Source organism: Pinus tabuliformis, chromosome 3_2 (genome assembly GCF_031772625.1).
Source record: "Pinus tabuliformis cultivar Carrire ecotype Pingquan chromosome 3_2, CPIR1, whole genome shotgun sequence".
Taxonomy (NCBI): Eukaryota; Viridiplantae; Streptophyta; class Pinopsida; order Pinales; family Pinaceae; genus Pinus; species Pinus tabuliformis.
The window spans coordinates 698574631-698602192 of NC_142302.1; the positions used below are offsets into that span (position 1 = coordinate 698574631).

At 33.5% G+C, this 27562-nt stretch overlaps 1 pseudogene across 1 annotated transcript in view; it reads left to right on the forward strand.

Moving 5' to 3' along the window:
• The window catches only part of LOC149182538 (protein VERNALIZATION 1-like), a 221501-nt pseudogene that overhangs the window by 116566 nt on the left and 77373 nt on the right, over positions 1-27562 (forward strand). Inside the window, exons 3-5 of the transcript XR_016257627.1 lie at positions 13101-13163; positions 13253-13351; positions 13463-13504. The product of XR_016257627.1 is annotated as a protein VERNALIZATION 1-like (transcript). The remainder of the gene's footprint in view (positions 1-13100; positions 13164-13252; positions 13352-13462; positions 13505-27562) is intronic.

A 27562-nucleotide genomic window follows, 5' to 3' on the forward strand; every position in this document is an offset into this window, starting at 1 on the left:
CACTATGATTCCATTGGATGCCCTTGCTTAGTGAGAACTACCCTAATAGCATAGATGGAGGCATTTATCTCAATCTAAAATGGTTGTTGAACGTCTGGTAATGTGAGAACTAGTGTAGAGTAGAGGCAATGCTTCAAATTAGAAAACACCTTTTGTTGGGATTCAGACTATAAGAACTTTGCTTTCGATCCACCCTTGGTGACTTGAAACAAAGACCAAGTGATATGAGAGAACCCCACCATGAACCTGTGGTAGAAATTGGCAAGATCTAGAAGGTTGTGGAGCTCTATTAGAGTGGTTGGGGCTAGATAATCCTCAATAATGTGTATCTTGGTTGGGTCCACATGCACACCATGCTCATCAATGATGTACCCCATATATTTAACCTGGTTCATAAAAAAAATGCATTTCTCCAAATAGGCACACAAATTGTGTTTTCGTATGGTTTGGAGGACCTGACGAATATGGTGTCTGAGGTGCTCTTCCGAATTAGGGCTAAATATCGGGATGCAATCCATTAGCCTCATGAAGGTTGTGGGGGAATTATTCAAACCGAAATGTGTGACCAGCCATTCGAAAATGCCCTCCTTGGATTTGAAGAGAGGCTTCCACATATCGAAGGGTTTGATTGGTACCTAGTGATAACCGAAATTCAAGTCATTCTTACTAAAATGTTTGACCCCCTTGATCTGGTCCAAAAGGTTATCAATCTGTGGGATTGGATACCTCTTCTGATGAATGATATTATTCGGTTATCAATAGTCAATACATAGTCTTTAGGTTCCTACCTTCTTCTGTACCAACATGAATGAGATCCCACAGGATGATAAGCTTCACCTGATTTTCCCTTTCTGCAATAGCTCTAAAATCTACCTCTTGATTTCATTGTTCTCCATAATAAAGCATTGATAGATTTGCATGTTGGGTAGCATCATGCCTGAGGTAAGGTCGATGGAGTGCTTGACCTATCAATGCAGGGGTATCCTTGTGGGCGACACGAAGATATCCTTGTACTCCTCCACGACCTTGCCCATCTGTTTCTCCCATGAGGAGGATCCTTTTCTGGATGACGTGGATGTGGCCATAATATTCTTCTTTCCCTGAGGGTGAATCATAAGGAAGATAAATTTCATGGTCTAGGAAATTATCTTACTGCATTGGTTCACAAAGATCAAAGAGATGGTGGTAGGTAGTGATACCTCTAGTATATTGTATAACTTATTTCCCAAAGTAATAATAATAGTGCAAGGCCTAGACTCATACACATCATGATGCTTCCACAAGTATGGTTGACTTAATAATACATAAAATACTTCAAGAGGAGAAACATCACATAGTATGTCATCTATGAAGGGATTGATGTTGTACAGAAGGTGACACTGTTGGCTGACACAAAGATCTCGTCCTTGGTGAAGCCACCTGATGGTGTATAGTTGTGGGTGTGGTGTTATTGATAGGCCCAACTAATTCATGGCCTCTACTGAAATGAGGTTCTTTTGGTTTCCGCTGATAACAATGAACTACAACAGAGAACCCTTCACCCACATCTCTGAGTGCAAGAGTTTCTCTCCCTCTGATGGATCTTCAGGCTTAGTCTTTTGGATCTTGGTGATGGCAATGGTGGGACTGGGATCCGCATCAATATTTTGCTTCCCTTTCTTCATTTCTCTTGTTTGGTTCTGACACATAGTCATAACATGCATATGATTCAAAACCTTTTAGCTCAGCCACCAGTGACTACTTGACTCGACACTCACTTGTGTTGTGAGTCAGGATCTTATGGAACTCACACCATTTCCCTATGTCCTTCTTTTTCCTCTTGGTGTTTTTCTTTTCATGTGACTTTGGAGGGTTGTCCTGGGTCACCCCACCTTTCCTTTGTCCTTTGTTTTGGGGGTTGGGAGCACCTTTCCCTTGCTTCAGATTCACAAATTCAATGCCTCGATCCTCTTGTTTAAGTTTCTTCTCTATACTGAAAACGTATCGATAGGTAACGCCAAACAAGGAGATGTCTAGGAACTCCATCTCGTCCTGGATGTACATGTGCAAATAGTCACAATACTTGAAAATGCTGCTCAGAATCCCTAATAGGGAACTTTTAATGAAGGGAATGAAAGATATTTGTGAACTCTAGCACATTGTAGTCCTTTCCCTGCCGCAACTTGGTCCACTTTATGTATTTATATTCATGGATACTAACAAGGTAATATTGTTGCTAATGGAATCTCGAAAATAATTCTAAGTGGATGTGGTTGAAAATAGTGAGGGTTCACTCTCTTGCTTATGTTCACAGTAGGTTTCCCACTAGTCCTTAACCTGGGTGGAGACTTTGAGGAGTGAAAAAGTAATATTTTCCTTATTGGAAAATTCATGAACTGAAAAATATCCTTCCAATAGATTTAACCATCTATCTATGGTGTCTACATCTATTTGGCCTGCAAATATGGGAATTTCAAAGTTCATTTGTACCTTAAAAGGAGTGGTGCCTCCAAAGTGGTTGTTGGATGAAGATGTGTCACTTGTGGGTAGCCACCAAAGGATTTGGGCAAATTTATCCATCATCGTGTAACTTTGTCACTTGTGGGATTCCTTGAGCAATATTTTGAAAGGGTATCCTACTCCCTCATCTTTCTTTTCTTCTGCCATGGGAGGCCTCAGGGGTTTGTGAGGCTGGTCCTGCAAAGGTTCAACCAGTTTGAGCCCTAACTCCTTATACCCTAACATTGTTGGGGACATGAAAAAAAAAAATTAAAGATTATACTGACCTGATACCATTATCCAAACTTATACAAGAACACAAAAAAATACAGATACAAACATAAAAACCAAGATGCAACAGAAATAAAAATTCATTTCATTAATATCAAAGAACTGAAATATGCTTACATATAAAATGGAAATAAGCTAGCTCAGATGATGGTAGCTTATTTGTGAGAATATTTGTGGTGGCTACATGCCTCTGAACTTTGTCACAATGAGGCTCACTGGAATTTTTATGATTGAGAAATATTGAGAAACCCTAAACATCCAAAAACCTACCCTAGGAGATTGAGTGCGAAAACCTTATGGGCCTTGTTGGGGTAATTTTGAACGTTAACCTCCCGGGGTCATAACCTTGGCATATGATATTCGTTTGGCTATCAAAATACCTTGTTTCGAAGATCTTGAAGAAGAGGCAAAAAAAACTTGTAAACTAATTTAGCACTTTTCTAGTCTCTACATTTTCCCTAAAAGCATATTTTAGTCCCTCAAAACGTCTCTGGAAGTTTAGGACCCAAAAAACTGCCAAATATAGTAATTTGTGCTACAATTAAGGAATCAGACAAGAAACAACATTGGGGGTCCAAGTGGAATAGGCAGGTGACCACTGATATCCACCTTGATCATACTTTGAAATTTGCTCAATGTGCATGTGAAGGAGGTTGCCTTTTAGGATTGTGAAATGTGCAGTTCAAGGAGGTAAGGGCTTCAACACTATGGCTTAGGACTGTGCAGTGTGTAGTACATTTGGCCAAGGGTTGAAGATTAGTCACAGATTGAGGAAGTTGTGAGGACAGTAAAAACTCCCAAAAATGACTAAGTGTGAGATCAATGAAACAAGAAGATTAGGGTAAAAGCATATAACAAGTCTTGAACATGATCACACACACACACACAAATGATCAACCACATGACAAGGAGTTGCAAAATACCAAAAAACAACATGCATATATTGAAATCAAAGTAAAGTGACACTTATCTCCAAGTGCAACACTTAAGATGTACCTTTATGACATAAGTGTTGACTGTAACCCAAAGGTGTGCTATTCCAAGAGACACGTTCTAATGATAGATAGCATCAACTACTGGAAGAGAGTATGTTAGACTTGACTCTTAAAGGTGTGCCATGGTTCTATTTAAGATGTGCGAAAACAATCGAAACTGAAACATGCAAAAGTGAAAGCAACACACAAAAACACAAAGAAAACATAATAGACACATACATAAGAATGAAAGCAAACAAAAGGGGCACTTTCAAAATATAGAGAAAGAAAAAATGATCCTTTTACGAGATAAAGAAAGCAAAGGTGACACTTATAAAAGAAAAAGTGATAGTTAGGAAACTCATCAAGGAAATGGGGCATTTGCAACGACGAGTGAGTGAATGCTTCTTATATTTCTATAGTGCACAAAGCTCAAAAGTAAAATATGAATATAAATATGAGCTCTATGTTTGTCTCTTTATATAGGGATAGAAAACTTGCAATTATGGTAAGATCTTAGTGAATGTATGGAAACTATGAGCCATGAGTTGATTGACTGAATTGAAGAAGTACATCTGATTGTCGCCAAAGAGTGTGTAATTACTATTTACAAGGGATGCCCATACATTTTCAATGAGAATTACACAATCACTATCACAGGGAAGTCCACAATTAGTTGTTCACAAAGAGTGTGTAGTGACTTACTTTGAGAACTATGTAGTCAATCTCTCTAAGAATTATACAGTCACTAGCATTAAGGGTTGTACAATCACTATGGCTAAGAGTCGCACAGTTACTATCACTAGGAAGTGCGTAGTGACTATTAACAAAAAGTGTGCAACAATGATACATTGGCATTGTCACATATGTTTAGCCTATCTTCGGATGTGTGCTTGTGAGGGCTTGTAAAAGAAGGGAGTCTGACACTTAGAATTACCAAAGGAAGACATGAGCACTTAAACAACATGAATGAGCATGACATTAAGGTATTGAAATGAAGGATGGCATGATCATAAGGAGTCTCTAACATTTGTATGCAAATTTTTTTTTGGAGGGTGTTGTAACATCGACAAAACCTCCTTCAAGCACTCATTCGAAGTAAAGCTTAGAATTCTTGTATGTATACTTTGTACAAAAAATGTGGTTGTATGGTACCTATGAAAACATGTTCTGTAACCACTTCCTGAGATTGTCTTACATTTCAAGTGGGTAGGACATGCATTAGAAGTTTAACACAGAGGTTATCCCTCCATATCATCTTACACACATGCTAAAGATACTTAAATATTTATGTTTTCCTTTAGGGTGGCTTGTATTAAAATCATCTATGCATTTTCCATTATTTTCCTTTTTTCCTTGTTCATGATACTAAGCAAATAGAAATACTTCTCCAGAATATTTCCATATTTAGAATTTTGTTGAGTTAGATTATCCATTTACGAATTTCCTACCTCTTATATAGAAAATATATACGTACCTATCTTTGCTATGTTCAACATATTGTAATATTTATATATTTTCTTTGTTTACTATGAAACATACATGTATATATGCTTTACTCACTATCAAAATTGAAATGCATTCATCAATATATATATATATATATATATATATATATATATATATATATATATATATATATATATATATATATATATATATATATATATATATATATATATATATATATATATATATATATATTGCATGTTAATTATTTGTTTTCCTTTCCCTATCCACTAAATCCACTATTTATTATGTAGTCTTGGTGCAAATTCCCACCTAATAAATATCACTTTATAAATACTTGTTTCAAAACCAAGAATTCTTGATACCACAATAATTTCCCCTTAAGCCTCAAACTTCTCTGCTATCAATAAATTATCAACATTTGAGGATAATTTTCTTCCTTCTCCAACAAAGACTCTAGCAACATCTTGCTTTTTCAACGTTTGTCTCTTTTTTCTTTATACGCATTATTTTATAGATATCTTTCTTTATTATTTATTCGACATTGCCTTTCTCTCCTACTTTGCTATCCCTTTTTCCCCACCCAACATAATATTTTAGCTCTATTTATGTTGTCTCGATGGTGGTGATGATCCCTCTTGGAATCTCATGAATCATGAGAGGTTATAAATATAACAATTGCCTCCTTTACTTGTACACTACTTGGGACTTCAACCACTTAAATAGTTATTGACAGCAAAGCAACATGACTACTCACATGCTCGTTCCCATAATATTTCCAAAATTAGAAACATTTATTTATAAATGCGCATAATTACTTACACCTATCATTCAAATTAGTCTTTTCCGCATGACCTGTGGTTCTAACTTAAGTAATTATAAGTGATCATAAAATCATAAAGTATTATAAAAGTAATTGTAACAAGAATATTATGAAGTAATATAGATACAAATGTATAATTGTTTTATAAGTGAAATGTAATTATTTATGAAGTAAATGGATAGAAAAAATGATAATATAAAATATGTAAGGAATAATGAGGGAAACCTTTTCAAATAGCTATTATGAACATGATATAGTTGATGAAAGGAACAAAAAATTAACTAGATTTAAAACCATATATTGTAGAGAAGATGTTTCTTGACACTCAATACAATTAAGATCTCTATAGATTTCTATAGTAGAAGAATATATATTTAACTAAGATTGTTCTAGAAGAGTCTACAACTTCTGGGAGTAACTACAATATTCCAACATTATCCCTTTATTACATCCATTGAATTGTTCAAAACATATAACACATAGCTTTTATCTACGAAAAACATTTCTTGCCAATGGCTTTATGAATATATTAGTTGATTGGTAATTTGGCTTACAAAATTATAAATATCTATCATAATTGTTTACAAGATATCTTATAAAAAATATATATTTTATATATGTTCTTTCTTTTGCGCTGAAAAGCATTATTTGTGGATACAACTATGGCTAAATTATTATTACTATCAACTGGAGTTGGACCTTTGTATCCATGTTGATGATCATTCAATGTGAGGGAAGTACTTCATCAAGCACAAACTTGACATCTCAAACTTATGTTTCATTATTTATTTAAACTAATCTACTAAAATGTTTGAAATCTAAATCACATCTTCCATGTATAAGTAAGCAATTGGAATTTTTGCTCACTAATTTAACTTTATATATAGGGTGGATTCATTGGTTCTTCTTTTAAATCCATGGTTTATTACGTAAGAGTCTATCATGTTGTACCAAGCTCTTCAGGATTTCTTGAGCCCATAACGAGATTTATTCAACCTATATACATTATCTCATGTTTCTTTTATCCCATACCCTAGCACTTGTTGCACATAAATTCTTCTTAAGAAATCCATTTAAGAATGTAGATTTGACATCTATTTGGTATACCTTCCATTTTTTGGAATGTCTATTGGTAATATTTCCCTTAATATATGAAATCTATATAGTGGTGCAAAATTTTCTCCAAAGTCGATTTCATGTTATTGTGTAAACCTCTTTATTACTTGTATTTCCTTATATCTTTCAAGTTAGCCTTTCTCGTTCAATTTGACACTATAAACTCACCTCACACAGATACTTTCCTTATGTGCTAGTAAATCCACTACATCCCATCTATTATTCTTTTCTATGGAATCTATCTCCTCATTCTGGATTTGACCCATTTCACTTCTCTAACAACTTCTTAAAATCATGTCACTTGACATCTAAATAATAAAAAGTTCCAATGATTATCTAGTTCTTCAAAAAATTCCTATAGCCTTCTACTCTTTCTAGTTCTAGAATCATTACTTGTCTACAGTATTGAGTATTTTTAGTTTCTTATCTTAATGACTATCATTAAACCTGAATTTATGGAGTCGACCCTTGAATAGGTCATTGGTCCTATGCACCTTGATGTTGTGCTTTTCCATCCCAATTTTTAGCTGCTTTGAACTCTACATCTTTGCTAATTATACTCTTCTCTGTAAGGAGATCATACATTTGCATGCTTTGAACTAATTATTGTGTTATGTGAAAATACACCTTTCACTTCTATCATTGAGTTTTCTTGTAAAAAATTCAAGCAAGTGAGCATATATCCCATATCTAAAGACCTTATATTTGAAGCAATCCACATCATACTACAAGCCTCTTGTGGCATTTTTCTTTTGATGTGCTTTATGGGATACCTATTTAAAATGTGTATAGAATAGGTAATTTCTTAAACCCAAAAGTCAATGGATAAATGTTTTTCTATCAACAAATTTTGATCCATATTTATAATTGTTATATTCTTCCTTTCTACTATGTTGTTTTACTGTGATGTGTATCTAACTACGAATTTTCTTTTTATTTCATGATGTTTAAAATATGTTATAAAATATTTGGATTTATATTATCCTTCTCAATTATATCTCAATATTTTCATATATTTACCACTTTGCATTTCGACATGTTAACCAAAGAAAATTTTAGGGGCTAATATTTGCAGGTGGGATAAATTTTGATGCTTTTTGAAAAAAAGCGATTATTAATTTCAATTTTTTATAAATAAAATTAATCCAAAATTTATAGTATAAATTATTTTAACTCAAAAATTGTCAAATTTTTACTGATACTATATAAAATCATTATAAATATGAACACTTTTACAAAAATGTCACCAAACATTTTATAGCTGCATGTTAGGGCTAGTAAGATTGAGTAAGGTTTATAAACATTGAAATAAATTTATATCCTTAAACTTTCCCTTGTGTTGACTATGGCTAAGCATTTTAACCATCACCAACCATAGTCACAATAGTTGGCATGTTTTAGTGCACATATTGATGTATAGTTATTATGTTACAATGTATAGTAAACCTTGTAAGCCTATGTCAACATGGTAAACCTATGTCATCCTAGTTAACCTAGGTCAACCTAGATGATTGTGGTTTACTAATGTTTTTCACACATTATGACATTGTTTATTGCTCATCACATTGCGATGCCATTTCCTATTTGTCAAATTACAACATTGTTTCTTGTTCATCACATTACAATGTCATTTTTTTTTCCCATTGTGATATTGTTTGTTGTTCATCACATTACAACTTTGTTTGTTGTATTCCACATTCTAACATTGTTTAGTATTCACCACATTATGATATTGTTTGTCATTTTTTTCATTATCAACAATACTAAATTTAATTCCCATGGTGGATATGTTTTTTTATGGCACCCAAATTGGCTATGGTTAATGTTGATGCTCATGTTGACTATGGCTGAGCATGTTAGCCATAGCCAACCATAGTCAACCATAGATAACATGTGTTATCATATTTAATAAGCCATTGTTAATATATATATATATATATATATATATATATATATATATATATATATATATATATATATATATATATATATATATATATATATATATATATATATATATATATATAGATAGATAGATAGATAGATAGATATATATATATTAAATTTTAAACCTAGGTCTACCTAATTTACTATAGCTAACCATCTTTTAATACAATTGATTATGCTTAAACTGGGTCAACCTAGTTTAGATTACCACATTGTTTATCATCAGTGAAATTCGTATTGGGAACAAGGATATTACAAAGAGATGGAATGAATTTGTATTATATAATTTTTAACAACTATTTAACGCATCAAACATATTCAATCACACAATGATGCACCATAAACATAAGATATTGAACATAGTATATTTATGTGGAAACCAATATGAGAGGAAACCAAAAATATTATTTTAATTGTAATGTAAATGCAGGCACCAACTTTAGTTTACATAACGTCTTCTTGGAACCAACCAACAAGAACCACCAACCCCCATTTCTTTGCAAGCACCCACTTATTGGAAGCACCAACTCCCACTGTTTGCAGGTACCAACCTACTAGAAATAGCAACCCTTTCTTTGTTGCAAGAACCTACTTATTAGAAGCATCGACACCCACTATTTGCAGTCACCAACTTGTTGGAGGAAACAACCCATTAATATTTATACCCGCTATTACCTAAATGAGACTCTAATCCACTTATATAAAACCACCTACATTCTTTCCTATCATATCCATTTTCATTCTTTTCCAAAATTAAATATATTAGAGGAACCTGCATCTTTTATTTACAAGCACCAATCTAAAGGAGACATTTATCCTTGATCTATAGAAACCAATTTTCTCTTCCTATTATATCCATCTTACATCACATTTTAAAACTTATATCGAATGGATTTTCATTCAAATATCAAACAAGAAGAAGTATTTAACTTCAAATTTACTTTTTCTTCCTCATCTTTCTATACAACAAACAAGACTTCATTTTCGATATGCTTTCAAATATGTTCTAGTATTTGTATCTAACCAATATGCTCATTAATAATGCTCAGGATATCTCTCACTATGATTTTGTAATGCAACTTCATTTATTATTTTTTATTGGTCTTCTAGAACCTAGTTTGATTCTCTAGTTCTTTGATCCAACTGATATTTCACTAGATATCTAAAGGTATTTCTCATATTTGATCAACATCCCTTCACTTCTCATCCAAATATGACATCAACATTTTTTTTTTTTTTTTATATTCTCTTCAACTCCTCTCCCTTGGTATATATATAACCTCAACATTCTACCCCCTCATTATTTTGTCTACATAATTTTGCAAACATAGTCTTAGATCACCAAAATACTTGGATTTGAAACTTGGCACTAATACCTATGGCCATTGACAAACAAAATCTCAATGAAACCTTCATAGAACTAACATTGACATATTCTCCCCCAAATCTAGTTTATTTTATGCTTAGATCTATTTCTTTATAGTAACAAAAATCCCTCTTTTCATACATCATTATTTCTCATTGTTCTTCACAAAATATATCCCACCAACCTATTTTCAGTAGTCTTCATTTCATTATAGAAAGAACGTCGCAATGCTTCTTCTTGCACAAAAATCTCTTACATGTAAATTTGCATGAGACCATACCTTCTCATGTTATTTTTCTTTTATTTTATAAACGAAAAGGTGTGGATCTCAATTTTGGTTCTGAGATAATTCATTTTGACCCACTTTAATAATTTTTTGACTTGAAACACCAAATTTTCTTGCTATCGTAGTTGTCCTAAGCTCGTAAAAACTAGCCCCACATGAAATTTCATGAGACCAAAATATTAAATTACTCTCTGAAATATCAGGGGATAGAGGTTCCTTTCAGTACTACTGTTCAAGAGTTTCAGACTGAGGTAACAAGAGGATAAGCTCCTTGTGTGCTTATTGGTAAGACCTATTTTATCAACAGTCGTGACCATCTTCATTGAATAATAATGTTGAATATCAGAGATTTGAACAAGTTTTGATGTTGATGTGCTATATTCCATGATCGATGTCTTAATAACTGATAGATTCGTAGGTGCTTACTTCTAATATCTAAATGACTGAGGATTCTGATCTTATTCTTAACCTTCTTAGATAATTGGTATCAAGAATATCGTCCAAGGATCTTAAACTGCCAAGGTTCTAAAGACTAGTCTTGAGACAATAAACTATTAGGAATCTCTTTCTAGTCTCTTTGTGACAAGGGGTTGTAACCATGGTCTTGAATTCCTCAGACATTAGGATATTGAGAAATCCTTCTAGACACAAAATGCCAAAATATGAGAGGAAATTCACAAGATGGGTTGGCTATGACATCACCTGTCATCATGTCTGACACATCATCTATCACTGCCACTAAGAACCTACAACATGTCAACCTACTCATGTGTTCCTTCCATGTGTCACTTGCCAACAGTACATTTGGACCATAAAAAATGTTGAATTCACCTACCACATGTCACCCCAGTGTTTATGAAAATAATATTTTTACCACATATGCTTCATTATGGAATCCATTTCAATGCCACCTTACATCCTTGTAAAATGTGCCACTAGCCTGCAATGTCTGTCATCCACCACTTCACTAGTTGTCACTCTATTGTGTGAAAACATAACCTTAACTAGTGTTTCGATAGATTCCTAGGTGCTTATTGTTATGCTCCTTTAGAACACGAACTATGACCAACAACTTGACCAATCACTTACAATTGGTATTCAGTGCTCCCTATTGATCTTATGATTTAGGCTTTTGGTGTTGATACAATGACGAGTCCTCGTGTCACATTTTTGGATTTCATATCTTCAATATTGGGGGTTTTTATATGATCCTTCAATCTTCATATTTTCCTACATATTATGATGACATATGGGCTCTTAAAAAAAAAACAACTTATTATAAATATTTCTATTTTTTTATGGACCATATTGTTTTAGACATTTCTTGAACCTAAATCATAACTCCCAAACATTCAAGGCCACATTAATTATTTCAACTTTGATTAGTAGTAAATACCACAGAAAATTTCTTTAAAAATGATCATTTCTAATTTAATAATTGTTTATCCATTTGAATCTATGAAAAGGGGTTTATTTTGTTTTTTATTGAATTAAGTAAATCATGTTGAGATGTTGTTGATGGAAGTGATCCCTTCAAGTGGATTTGCTTTGTACAAATATTATGTGGACATAGTAGTCATCAATCTCTAAGTATGTGACCTACATAGTTTGTGACTCACATAGAAAAAAGAAATGAGGTAAGATGTAGAATTATTAAATAAGATAAAAAAAATTATATAGTTTTGTAAATAATATAAAAGATGAATTAAAATTTATTTTTCTTTATTAAAATTTTTAAATTAATAAAATTAATAATGTGTTTCCATTTTTATTTGAAAGTTTTTTTTTTTAATTAAACTTTATATTTTTGACCGTAATTAATAATTCTAAGAACAATTTTCAAACTTGTCTATGAAGTTGCAACCTAATTGTTGTGAAAACCTCACACTGCAATTTTGAACTAATTTCGGTATTATAACCCTTGGGTATAATGATTGGACAAAATATTATGCTTTGAAATCTTTTCCTTTATATCATTGTACTTGCGATAATGTGTTCTCCATAATACTATAGAATGCCATTTTTCATATCATTTAAATTTGAAATCAAATAAAACAATGGAAATACCCATAATTATAGAATAAATGATTTTGTATAATTATTTCATTATAACCATTTAAATGTACTTCACATATATTTTATATTATTCTTTTACTTATTTAATATGTATTTGTTTTTAATATTTCCATACTTATGTACATACTGTAATCAAATAAATTTAAATGATTAGCGTGATCAAATTATAACTCAAGTATTATTGGGTAGTTATATCTTTTTAATCTTTTAATACTTTTTAATTTATATGTTTTAAATAACTTTTCCCTTGTACTCACGACCATACAAATTCAGTGTTGTCAATTAGAAGTCAAGATGTTGCAGGAGAAGATAGAAAAATTGGAGAAAACGAACAAGGTAAGATGGAATAAGAGGTATGGTTTTTTATTATTTTGTAATTTTATTATTATGTTAAACTATATTAACTAATTTTTTTTATGATTAAGAATATGGTTGGTGAGAATTTGGAGTCACTAACGTTGAAACAATTGCAACAACTGGAAAAGCAATTAGAGATGGCTATTAAAAAGATTTTTAATAAAAAGGTAAATGAACATAAATATAATTTTTATATTTATTATTTTTTGATATAATCTTTATATTTATTATTCTGTAAAAATTAATAATTAGTTTAATAATGTTTATTATTTTTTCAGAGGAAAATAATTTCACGAAGTTGCAAATCATTATTGAAAAAGGTACATTCGATCTCCCCTTTTTTATACAATTTTGTAAATATTTTTTACTTATGTAGCATTATCATAGGACAAATAATTATAAATGTAAGTATGAACCAATTAGACTATGGAGTTTTTTGAAAATAATTATAAATGCAAATATGAATTAATTAGACTATGGAGTTTTTTGAAACATATATATTCTTTTGAATAAGTATGAATTTACTAACTTACTCATGGCATGTATATCAAATTCTTCAAAGTAAATAAAGCCATTATTTTTCAATTTGTAATTTTATGTACACATAAAAGAAAGGATTTATCAAAACTTCTTCAAACATATTAATAAACAAAATTATATTTTTTTCCAAAATCTCTTAAATAAGCATGAATCCCTAATATTTATCCTTGTCAAGTAAGATAACATTAAAAAAAATGATCGATTCTTGAGATAAACATTTATATTATGTTATACCATGTATTCCTCATTGGAGGCTAATTGCTATGTGGCATATCCATAGTATTTTCTTAGTATTTTTAAGGCATTTAAATAGAAAAATAAAAATATTGGACTAAGATCTTTTCTAAGGTACTTACATGTATTTAAATATTGAAAACTATTAGGTGGACCATATTGTCAGTTATGGCTCACAACTACGTAAATGATTTAAAAGAAATTTTCATATGAATATGATATTTATTTTAACGATATTAACATCGTAGCACCATCGTGTGTGTGTCTCTATATATATATATATATATATATATATATATATATATATATATATATATATATATATCTATATATCACGCTCTTGGAAGTATTGACTCTTTATTAGCTTCTTATTTACTTTTTATCCAACTTTAATTTACAATACCATTTGACACCCCCTCTTTATGACTCTCCTAACTATTTATTTTCATGTTATTTCTCTTTTGACATGTTTTTCTATGGTTGATTATTCATTATCATTCTCCAAAATTCATTATTAACATTTGACACCCCCTTTTATGACTCTCCTAACTATTTATTTTTCATGTTATTTCTCTTTTGACATGCTTTTCTATTGTTGATTCTTCAATTTCATTCTCCTAAATTCATTATTACAAATTTTTAACTTTGCCTACACATTCTATGTATTTCACTATCTTATTTTTTTAAATATTCATGATCAACCCTTGATATTTTTTCAATTATTTAGGCACATTTTCATGAATATATATATATATATATATATATATATATATATATATATATATATATATATATATATATATATATATATATATATTGTGTCGTTGTGCTCGCACATTATGACTCATAGCCAAGATTTTATACCTTTCATTTCAAGTGCAATCTCCTTAACCTTATCCATTATGTGCATTTCTAATGTACTATTTGTAAAACTATTCACAACATCAAACTAGTCTTATACTTTTATGTCATACACATTCCCCATATCCCCCTCATTTCTCTTTGTTTTGACTTTACTTCCTAAATTAGCGTATTTTTCCATACACCAACCACACATACCTTAATTATTGATAAATAGTGTTTGATAAATATTCCCTTGCAATAAAAACTAAACACATACTTATCCTAACACTAAGTCCTCTACATAGTCTTTCCCTTATAAAATATTTAATATTCTACTTTACATCAAATCTATGTTACGTTGATATGACCTATGTTTAGAGTGTACCAAGTAGGTCTAGTGCTCAACATTTCTTATCTTATATGTATTCTATTTAGAAATTATTATATTTATTCAACATCTTCCCTGTCATCCTCTTCCTCCAGTTCATCTTAGTGGTATCTCTCTTCTCCTCATTTGTGATGATATATCTTTGTACCTATTCAATTTTTCATAGAAAATAGGTAAAATGTTTAAATTTCATAGCAACCCAATCTTGTATTTGTATTTTATGAAAAAATACTTAATTCTAAACATGGGCATATATTTGAAAGTATATCTTAATGTGTGTGGCTACATGATGGTGCTCCTTAACCAAATTCTCCATCTCCTAGTCACCAACTTTGAATAACTTATTCCTCTAAAGATAAATTATGTTATCCTTATTGTTACAAATTAAATAACAGAGCAATGGAACACAAAATATTGCGAAATCACAAACACATAAAAGCATACAACAAGAGAGACACAAATATACAAGGTTCACCCAATTTGGGCTATGTCCACAGAGAAACAACTAGACACTCCTTTTATATCATCCAACAAAATGAAGAGATGCAATCTACAACAAATCCGCTATAATGTCCTCTTCTCTCTCAGAGTTTCCTCTCTCTTTCTCACACACAATAAATCATACACAACTACAATACAATTTCTATCATATAAAATGAGGGTTGCCTTCTAGGGAAAAAAATCCTAAATTAACGTAACTTCTACCACCAGGTCATTCGCCTAATGAATGACCTAGATTGACTATGAAAGCAAAATATTTTACAAGGAAAATTTTCATCTATTTTTAGCTTTGTGGGTGCTTTTTGTGAACCCCTACCAAGGGCGGTTATCGTGATGATACTATGGGTGATGTTGTTGCCCTGTTAGAAACTAGGATCTAATGTGACTAAAACAAGGCCTCTAAATCTAGAAGATGATCATGATCCATATCCGATACTTATACATCATAATTTCATCCCAAAATATTTATTAGAAATGTGTCCACATGTTTGTGGGTGAATTCTATATACTTTATAAAATAGTTTCCATTCTTGCCTGACTTCATGTAAATATAAAAATAAGTAAGGTTTGTCACACCATTTTCAAATATTTTGTAAATTGTATTTAATGCAAAAAAATTATCAACCTATTCAAATTTATATTATATGTGAACTCATCCTGCATAAACACCTAATTCCACTAATTCATCTCATCTTTTAATTTTTCATCTCAATAAATTTCCCAAGTTTTTTAAACCACTTATTGTATAGATATATATAATTAAATAAGAAACATTATGAATCAAATTATTGTATATTTTTACGTCTATAGGTTTGCACGCACTTGATATATTTTAGGCTTTCCCTTGTGTTTACAAATGATGAATGATTTTCCATCCTTGATGAGGTGGTGCTTTTTGGTTGTAGACATGAAGATCACATCCCATGTGTGAATTTAGGGGCTCCAAACCAAAACTCCACATACATCAGTATGAGCTATATTTAATTATACCTCATTAATAAAATCATCGTTTATGGAAAATCTCATTTTACATTATTTTGTTCCCTTGATTTCTGCATCCTTATTTACCCACCCCAATTGATATGGGTTCTCAAACATTTAGTCCAATTCATTGACTAGATCTACTGTAGTGAGATTCATATTTGACATTGAGTTGAAAAAAACATCAATATTTTCCTTTTAAGGTTATGTGTTTATATGGAAGAGTTTGGAAATCTCCCCCTCTTTCTATTGTTGAAGGTTATTGAGATTCACTCCTTTATTCACTGATGTGAAAATAATATTCTCATGTATTTCTAAGTTTCTTTCCACGTGTTTTCTCAAATTTGTGGGTATGAGGTTTTTCTTTATCTATTACTTTGGGTTGAGTTTTGGATGTAATTTATAACACTTCTCCTTTCTATGACTATCAATTTTTTAATGGTTGCGATGGTTTTATGATATTTTTACTAGTGTGTTGTCACCAATATATTCTTATCCTTCACCCATTTCCACTTCTTACCCCCTTATTTGGAATTTTCCTAGTATCCCTTCCACTTTCAACCATTTTATTTTCTATTATTTTGGCCTATTTTTTCCAAGTGTTTCACATACACACAACGCTTATTCATATTTATTGGTTTTAACAGCATCATCTGTTTGTGTAGATGGTTTTGTATACCCCTAGGTATTTAAGGAATATATCTAGGATCTTGAGATGGATATGTTGGAATATTTAGCAATAATAGGGGGTGGGATGAATTAGTATTAACAAATTTTAACTTCAAAAATTTTTAGTTGCATCCACAAGTATAAAGCAAAGCACATAAATATATAGAGCACATATAATTTTACATGAAAAACACAATTTTTTTTTCTTAATATATATATAAAAAGTATGTTTAAATTTATAAGCACCAACAGAAAGGAAGCACCAACTCTCGATTTTATCAACACTAATTGAAAGGAAGTGTTAGCTATGAAATTTATCAACACCAAATAAAGGGAAGCACTAACTACATGATTTATCAACACCAAAGCACTTATAAGAGTCAATATTAGTCAAAGAATTTTTTCCACTTTGGTAGCCTCTCCTTTGTCGTGCACACGATAACTTGGCTCCTTAAACATCGCTTTCTTAGCAATAGAAATCCCCTCAGCAAATGATCTTTGAACCAAGTGTATGTCGAATGGCTTGAGTATCCCTATTTTGGGTCCAGCTCTGAGTGTTTTTGGGGGTTGAGGTGGACCAAAGGCTTATTAGGTGCTTTAACTCCACAAATCTGAGTAACTAACATTTGTTTTTAATGGGAAAAAGTGTATTTCTTAAGGGGAAAGGTATTGTGGGACCCAAGTCCCTTTGTCTAGATGACACAATAGAGAGATAGATGCCACAAGGGTGAAATATGAGTGCCACATGTAGATCTTAGTGACAAGGAAAGAGGCTAATGGAAAACCTTTAAATCGACATATTTATTGATATAGAAATAAAATTGAGGAAAATTTATATCACGAGAAAGCTCTGCATGAGTTGAACATAATGGCAACATTTATTTTAGGTCTTGAGGAGTTTGGAAAAGACAAGATTTTAAGACCCCATTTCCATGACATGACTATGGGGGTTAGGTCAATGATATAACACCTCCTTCCACCATAGTAAGGATTATGTGGTGGACGGGGGCATGTTACAGAGTAGGATTAGAGAAAAGGTTCAACACTAGACATTTGGGAATAAAATTGGAACTATATTAAACAATATCATAGCTAAAGGTTCAACACTAGATCTTTGGAAATAATATACGTCTCTAGAACAATGTGATAGGTGCTAGAAATTTTTAAAAAGGATGATTTTCATGAGGATTGATGATATGAGTTATTTGATGTATTTTCTTGTGAAATATGCATATAAAGTATTAGTACTAATTTTGAAAATACTTGTATTTTTACAAGTGTGCTAACTTGAGGTGTAACTTTTCGACTAGCCTTGCATAGATAAACTCACAATAACAAGCCAATGTGGTGATCAATATTATGTATTTATGTTTGATTTGCTAAGAGTTAAGAAAGTGTGAAAACTTATAAGAAGGTACAAACGGATAAAAGGAATCAACAACAGAATAGTGCATTATAGCACTGATATATCACTTCATGGACATGAGGAGGAAGAATCAATTGTGAAAAGAGGAGAGGTAGTGTCACCTGATTGGATGGATACGCTATGAAGTTTAAGGGATAAAATATAGAGTTTCAAATCCGACAATGAGAATCTTGTTAGGGCATAATGGGAGAAAGCTAAAGTGAATGTGGTTATACTACAAAGTCTCTCAGACCTACAAATTCAAAAGAAACATGAGTTGGGAGCTAGTTGCAAGATTAGGAGAAAGTCTTGATGGAGCAAAAAGATAGAAAAGATAGATCAATGCCTTAGAATTCAGCCTCTTCAAGGGGGAAACCTCCTTCACATTACATAAATGAACAATTCTTGGATGATTCAAATGAAAAAACCTCCTTTCTATATATAGGAGTTTAAGGGGTCACAATATAACCAAGCTAACCTAACAATAATAATATAAGGGCACAAAAATAACAATAGAGGGATTCTATGGGGCATAGTAATAACAATATGGGGACAATAGGGGCACAACAATATTAATAAGGGATACAACTGCAATATTAATGGGGGCATCACTATTCTTATAGGGACCTAACATGCCCCTCTCCTTCAAAAAAGTGTTGTCCTCAACGCTTAAGTAGTTATGGATGCTTCTGTATAAAATTCTCATCCTCCCATGTGGAATATTTAGCGGATAAGTTCTTCCACTTGATGAGATACTCTGAAATGGATCGATTTTGTAGTTTTTGAGTTCTTGTTTCTGTGATTGCTTCTGGTTCCAATATAATTTTTCCTTCCTCGTCAAGTTCTGGCAGTATTGTTTGTACTGGGAGCTTGTCACCTATAACCTTCTTTAAACATGAAACATGGAAAACTAGGTGCACTCGAGAAGCTGTAGGAAGCTTCAATTTGTATGCCATAGTACCAATCTTTTGCAACACCTTGTATGGACCAAAATACTTTGGTGACAATTTGTTATCCTTCTTAGCTTGCTTAAGGGACATTTGTTTATATGGTTGTATCCGTAGGAACACCCAATCACCTACATCAAAACTTCTTTCACTGCGATGTTGATTTTCCTGTTGTTTCATTCTATTCTACGCCAACACGAGGTTATGCTTTAAGAATTGGAGAACTTGTTGTTGATTCTCGATGTGATGTTCCACTGCTTGAACCTTAGAATTTTCTCTTAAATATGATGTGATGGATGGTGGCTGATATCCATAAAGTGCCATAAATGGGGTCATTTTTGTTGCAGTATGGAAGGAAGTGTTATACCACCATTCAGCCAGAGGCAACCATTTGACCCATTGTGTCTGTTTATCAGATACAAAGCAACGAAGATATCCTTCCCAACATTTATTTACTATCTCCATTTTCCCATTAGATTGAGGATGATAAGATGAGCTATGAGCTAACTGAGTACCAAGACAAGAAAATAATTCTATCCAAAAATTTCCTGTAAAAATGGGATCTCTGTCACTTACAATAATTGTTGGGTTTCCATGTAGCTTTTGAATTGTTTCCATAAATGCCGTAGAAACTGTACTGGCTTTAAATGGATGTGATAATGCACAAAAGTGTGCATACTTGGTAAGTTTGTCAACTACTACCATGATGACACTCTTTCCCTCAGACTTGGGTAAACTTGTGATAAAATTCATTGAAACCACCTCCCAACATTGGCTTGGAATGGATAAAGGTTGTAATAGACCTGGTATCTTAATTGTTTCAGCTTTATTTTTTTCGCATACCAAACATTTCGCCACAAACTTTTGAATATCCGATTTAAGGCCCTCCCAAAAAAATTCCTTCTTAAGATTGTGGTAAGCTTTTAAAAATCCTAAGTGCCCTCCTGAGAGAGAAGTGTGCAATTCCAGAGGAATCTTTTATTTGAGTTGAGAATTCTTACAAAGGTATAAGCAATCTTTGTACCATAAAAAATGATTTTTCCAACTAAATATATCAGATGTGCTGTAATCTTGTTCTAACTTTCGAATAAATTCCCACACTTCTTCATCATTCTTCCATTCCTCGCTTGCTTCATTTATCCAATCTGGTTGGATAATAGAAATGGCGCACAACAATGCTTCCACATCCTCATCCTTTCTTGAGAGTGCATCTGCCACAACATTTTGTTTCCATTTTTTATATATGATTTCAAAATCATAACCCAACATCTTTGTGACCCATTTTTGTTGTTCTTCAGAGGATAATCTTTGTTCTAAAAAGTATTTAAGGCTATCATGATCCATTTTTACCTTGAAGTGTCTTCCCATTAGGTATGGTCGCCATTTCTTAAGTGCATGTAGTATTGCCAACATTTCCTTCTCATAAATAGCTTTTTGTAAATACTTTCCCTTGACTGGACGACTTTTGAAAGCAATGGGTCTTTCATTAAAACAACACCAATTCCATTTCTAGAAGCATCACATTCCACAACAAAGGTTTTTGTGAAGTCTGGTGTAGCTAATACCATGCTTGGCACATTGCCTCTTTAAGATCTTCAAAGACCTTTGTTGCTTCTAGAGTCCATGAAAATGCATCCTTCTTCAACAATGTTGTTAGAGGTGCTGCTATTTTCCCATAATTCCTAACAAACTTATGATAATACCCTGTCAACGAGAGAAATCCTCACAAATGATTTATGGATGTGGGGATTTCCGATTCCTTAATGGCTTTAATTTTGCTAGGGTCTACCTTAACTCCTTCATGAGATACAATATGACTCAGATAGTCCACCTCTTGTACTCCAAAGAAACATTTGGATATTTTTGCATATAATTGTTTCTCCTCCAATAGTTGCAGCACCCTGTCAATGTGTTCAACATGATCCTTCCAAGACTTGTTGTAGATTAGTATATCATCAGAAAATACTAACACAAATTTTCTAAGGAAGGGTTTGAAAATGGAATTCATCAAACCTTGAAATTAGTAAGTGTGCACTTGGCCCTTTTATAACTAAGTTGAAAGCTCTCTTCATAGTGTTCTAAAGATTCATCACTTCCCATGGTGATTCGAAAGATTTTTTCCTTTTTATATTTTGACCTACAGTAGTCCCGGTATTTGTTGTTAAAGGCTTACTGCATCTAAGCCCAAGTTGGGATACAATTACCAGGCAGCCCCATGAACCAGTGTAGTGCTTCATCCTTGAGGGTAGAAGGAAAGAGTTTTAACTTTTGTTCGTCTTCTGCATAGTCATAAGTTCAACAAAGGACAACAAACTCAAACAAGAAGGTATCAGGGTCTTCAGTAGTCAATCCATGGAAGTGAGGTAAGGCTGAGGGACTGATGTTTTTCATTTTTGTGTCCCCATTGGTCTCTTGGATGGGAAAGGCACCTTTTACTCTCTCCCCATTTCCTCTACCGTTTCTGCGTTCAGCCATGGTCTCAGGAGGAATGGTTTCTTGCTCTTCTTCTGTTATAGGATCTTCGTATATCTCTAGAGGTTCACCTATAGGTTCTTCTAGATCATTGCCACCAAATAAGAGAGAAGGGTGACTCAGTGATGTGGTGGGGGTGTTGGGTAGGAATTTTCCTGAATTGTCTTTGTTCCTATGAGGCATGAAAGGAAATCTCTTTTCTTTGGGTGATTTTTTGTTTCTTTTTCCTGCTTGTACATGCAAAAACTGAAATTAATTGAGAAACAAAATGCAGCTAACTGTAATCTATCTTGCTGAAATGAAAATGAAGAATTTGAAATGAAATAAGGAAAGGACTAATCTATCATGCTAAAATGAAATTCCGTAATTAAAATGAAAGCGAGAAAGGACAAATCTATTTTGTTGAAATGAAATTGTGGAATTGAAATGAAAATAGGAAAGGACTAATCTATCTTGCTGAAATGAAATTGCGGAATTGAAATGAAAGCAGGAAATGTCTAAACTACTTTTGTAGAATTGAAATTGCAAAATTGGAAGGAAAGAAAGAAATATATAATCTACGCTTGATGAAGTGAATTTGTAGAATGGAAATGAAACAACTACTCTGCTCTTGCTGAAATAAACTACTTAGCAGAAGGTTGCAGTAGAAAATAGAAGAAAATCAGTAATCACAAAATACTTTGACGCTTCCCCAGCAACGGCGCTAAAAAGATGGTGAGCTCCAGTATTGCAGCAATGATGCTGTAACTCTTGGGACTCCCTACTTAACTTTTATCAACCTGGTAGTTCGTAACAAACTTGGAAGCGATGGTGCACACAAGTACTAGCTCTTACTGCAAACTGTCACTTGATCAACTAGCACAAGTTTGCTAGGAGCTTAAGCCAACTTCTATGAGTTCTTAGAAGAAGCTTTTAACTTTGATGGATGAAAGCTAACTCAAAAGAGGCTAGTCTACTTGCAGAAAGAAGATGAAAGCTAAAAGGAAATGCAAACACTAGCAAACCCTAGTTTTACCTACTAATCCTAATTGTGCAAGAAAAGAGATGTAAGCTACTGAAATGGATGGAATTGACTATTGCAAAGTTAATGAATTTTTTTAAGCTACTTCTAAAGTAAAATATGGAAAAATCATCTTTTTATATTTTTGAGCAATTTTATGCAAAATTATTATGCATGTGTTTTAACTATTTTTTACTGTGCAGAGGTTTATTAGCGAAAGAAAATGGAGTGAGAATTTGCAGGAGGTTGCGAAGGTGTGAAGAGGACCTAAGGGGTCCCTAGTGACCTTCTCGAGATTTCCACTGTGCTTATATCTTGAAAATTCACTCGCGTGAACTTCTACGGGAGGCTGCAGGGGATCTACAAGAAATTCTACAGGTACAGGCCGGAAGTGGTTTTTAGAGGATTGATGGTGGAAAAATGGTGGGAAAGTGAAAATGAAGGGTGGATAGGGATGCTACAGGATCTAGGACCTAGTAAATGAATCTCTGGAGTGATGAAAATGGTTGGATTTGTTCAAGGATGAAGAAAGTAATGTTGCAAAAAAATGTAGAAACTAGGGCAAGTTGGGAAAGTGTGGCGAATGAGTGAAGGAGATCTTGAGCGAGGGACTGGAGAAGGTTGTATGATGCAGGAAAGATAGGCTGGAGTGTCTTACAGGTGTTCTGCACACCACTTTCCAAAACTTATCCAAGCAAAGACAAAAAAAACATAGATTTATCTATTTTGACCTAATTTTGACCTAGAAACTAGAAACATGATGAAAAAAAGTTTATAGACATAAAATAATGCAAGAAAACTATGGAAACTAAGCAAGAATAGATATAAGCATGAAAACACAATTGATATCAACTTTTCCAACTCAAAATCTAACACTAGCAATTGCATTGGAAGGGAAAAACAATGTTTTTTGTGGCAGCAAGTATGCCTTGGTCTCAATTCATGGTCCCAAGGAGGGCCAAAGGAGATCAAGGAATGATTGGTAGCCTTTTTATGGATATTTTTTTTTATCAAACTATCAAATCAACCTCAAGCATGAAAAAATATCTTAATCATCAAAAACAACCTAAGTAACAAAGCAAGATTTAACCTAAATAACAGAAATTATTCTACGAATGCAATAAGAACACATAAAAGTACACAAAGGAGGTACTGAGTACTTGGGTTGGGCCCAACGCCAAGAGCTACAACCTCCTAAGAAAGCTCAAAGCTGGTTCAAAGCTGGAGTCATCTTCATTGATAAAAAAATAATAGTTACATCACAAAATTGTCTGCAAGAAGAAGCTCGAAATGTACTGATTACAGGGCTGCAATAAAGTGCAAAAATAGACTATCAAATGGCTAAAATACTAAGGCTTGAAGCCTTCCTACTTATGAAAATGAGGACTCCCAACAGTCCTCCTTAACTTTAGGAGCTTGGCTGCCCAAAACTGCAGTTAACAGCCACTTCACTAGACCTGCTCGGTTGCCCCTTGAAATCATCTTTGGTGGGTTGTTGAACTCTGAGCTGATGGTGGAGAACTTGAGAAAGGGGTAATTTAATGTAGGAGACACCCCTCTTATAAATCCTCAACATTGTTTCTTCGAATTTTGGCTGCCAATCTGCTCATAAATGCCTGATCTTCATCAAAAAATGTCCTAAAATATGCAATAAGCACATATTAGACTTTTCCCATTCACTCAATTAACATAAATATATTCAAAAGCACACATAAAACTATGGAGAATGGTGGATTAACGACAATTATAGAAAAAATGAGCCCATATAGTTTCCCATTTCCGAGGCTCATCAGCTACAAGAACCAGACCCCCAGCCTAATATTTCCTCCTATTACAATCTACTTGAGGGAGGCAAGATAATCCCACAGAAATTTGCAATTCCACTATTTTTCAAATTGGAAAAAGAGAGAGTGAGAACACATAGGTGGATGTAAATAGCCAAGTCCAAAGGAGTTGAGGATGTTGGCCATATGGAAAACAAACTCAGGGAAATGGGCAGGGAATTGAGTGCTCTTAGAGATAGAGAAACCATCTTGAGAATGAGAATTAAATACTAAGGAGGAAGCTACAGGGGAAAGAGACACATTTGGCATACATGGCCAACTTATCCATGGAAGCATTACAATGTAGAACACCAGCCAAATCTTATGTCCTCTATTTGAACGATCAATGGCTTCAATTCTAAATAAAAACTTTGGCACAAATAGCCACAATGCCTTTCCAAGACTACAGGTAGTTCATAGATTTGTGTGACCAAAGCACCTCCGAGGACAAAGCAAAGATGGAAGAGTTCTATATACATAAAATGGTCCTCACAGACCTAAATTTGTGGGACCTCAATGCCAAGCTAGGGGATCTACAATTAATGGCCATGGCATCATGGATGAACCATGGAGAATTGAGGGCAGCAAAAATGAAAAGATTGTTAATTAAAGAGCAGAATGAACCATTGATGATAAGAGCTGAGCCATCAGATCCTATGGCACTCATCAACACACACAACCTACTTACCAATGACCCTCAGATTGCCCCTAAATGTCTAGCCAATCAGCAACAAGCCATTGCACACTTTGAAGATATGTTTAGGCTATTTGGGGAGAACTGTGTGCATGCATGCATGAGAAGATGGAACACCCTACACCACAACTTGCAGATCAGGGAATACCATTCCCCCATGAGGCTAAAGGAGGCATTGAAAAGAGTGCCAATGTACAAGTGCCCCATGCAAAGGCTGAAGGCCAACTAGATTGGCCTCAAACTGAGTCCTCCACTCATATTAGGCATGCTGGAAGGCAGAAGAGAAGAAGAAGAGGAGGAGCAATGGAAGGACATAGAAAGAAAGGTAGGATTTTGGGGAGAATGTGAGAAGACCATAGAAGAAGCCTGGGATGCTAGGGAGGCCACCAGGACCATAAAAGATGAAGAGATTGGCTAGGTTGCTCAGAGGATGAGCAACACCTTCAGTAGGGGGTGATGATGAGCCTCATAACTGGGTAATTATATGAGCTCATTTTACCTCCTAACCTAGTCAAATCAACCATTCTCTTATCTTATTGTATGATTTTCTGATTATATTTATGCTTATAGGGTGAGTTGAGTTAGTTATTATGCCATGTGGTCTAACATGTATTTAATGTAGATTATTGATGGATTTCGGGGTCAAAGTCAAGGATTTAATGGTCAAACTGCAGCAATAACTCAAACTAGACAGAGGAGAAGACTTATAGGAGGGAATCCCCCTCATTTATTACTCCTCACCTCGAATTCCCCTTCATTCATCTCGGAGTACAAGCATCTGAATCGTGCACTAAGAGGGCAACCGAGCAAGTGGAAGATGATTGATAGTTATCTCGTCTTTTGGGAGCCAAGCCTCCCTGATTTTAAGGAATTTATTGGTCGATTCAGATGTATAAGTAGAGAGTCCTAGGGCCTCACTAGGGTTAGACTTTCTTTTGCTTGCGTAAACTCTGCTCAAATTTCGAGCTTACTATTTTGTGACAGTTTTTTGTAATCTTGCTATTTTTTGATAATTAAGATGGAATCCTTTTTGAGCTAGCACTAAGTTACCTTAAGGGGTTTAAGCTCTTGGGTTAGGGCCTAATCTAAGCATCCAAGCTTCTCTTTACTTGTATTTGTATGCTTTACTTCAGTTTGTAGATTAATTTGATATTAGATGTATTTCTCTTATGGTTAAGAATATGTTGCTTTTGATGATTTAGGAGCTTGCTTCCATTTATGATTTCTGTAGCAGGTTAAGCCATGATCAAAGAAGATTCAAAAGGATAGAAAAAATTCCTCAGCCTTTCTTCCTCCCTCTGGGACCATGATATGAGGGAAAGATTCTCTTGCTGCTCCAAAAACACAAATTTTCCTCATTCCTAGGACTTGTAGCATTTGCAGCTCTTTAGTAGGTTGATAGTCTAGTTTTTCTTTGATTTAGATCTTCTTTATTATGTTCACTTCCTGATTTGCAATAGTACTTTTGCATGCTTTCCTTTCTTATAGCATTTCCCAGCATTTCCTTCTATACATCATAGTTTAGGCCATCTTATTGCAAAACTGTGTTTTTCCTAGGATGCACTCATTTCATTGGTATCTTGATTTTCTTGGTCAACTGTCAGTTTGTATGCAACAGATCTCTTCCACCAGTAGGCTAGCTTACCAGTAATCACACACTCCATATGAGCCATGACCTACAGCTCTCCCAAACCTCACCTCAATTCTACCCTAGTTTCCTTCATTTTTCATAGAGCTTCTTCCTCTCTCCTTCAGCAAACCCAATCATATTTTTCTCTCCTGGTGATTCATGGTAGACCTTGGGCACCCTTACATCTCATTCCAACCTTCATCCACCTTTTCCACCCACTCTCACACCCTCAAAATAGCAAAAATTTCTCC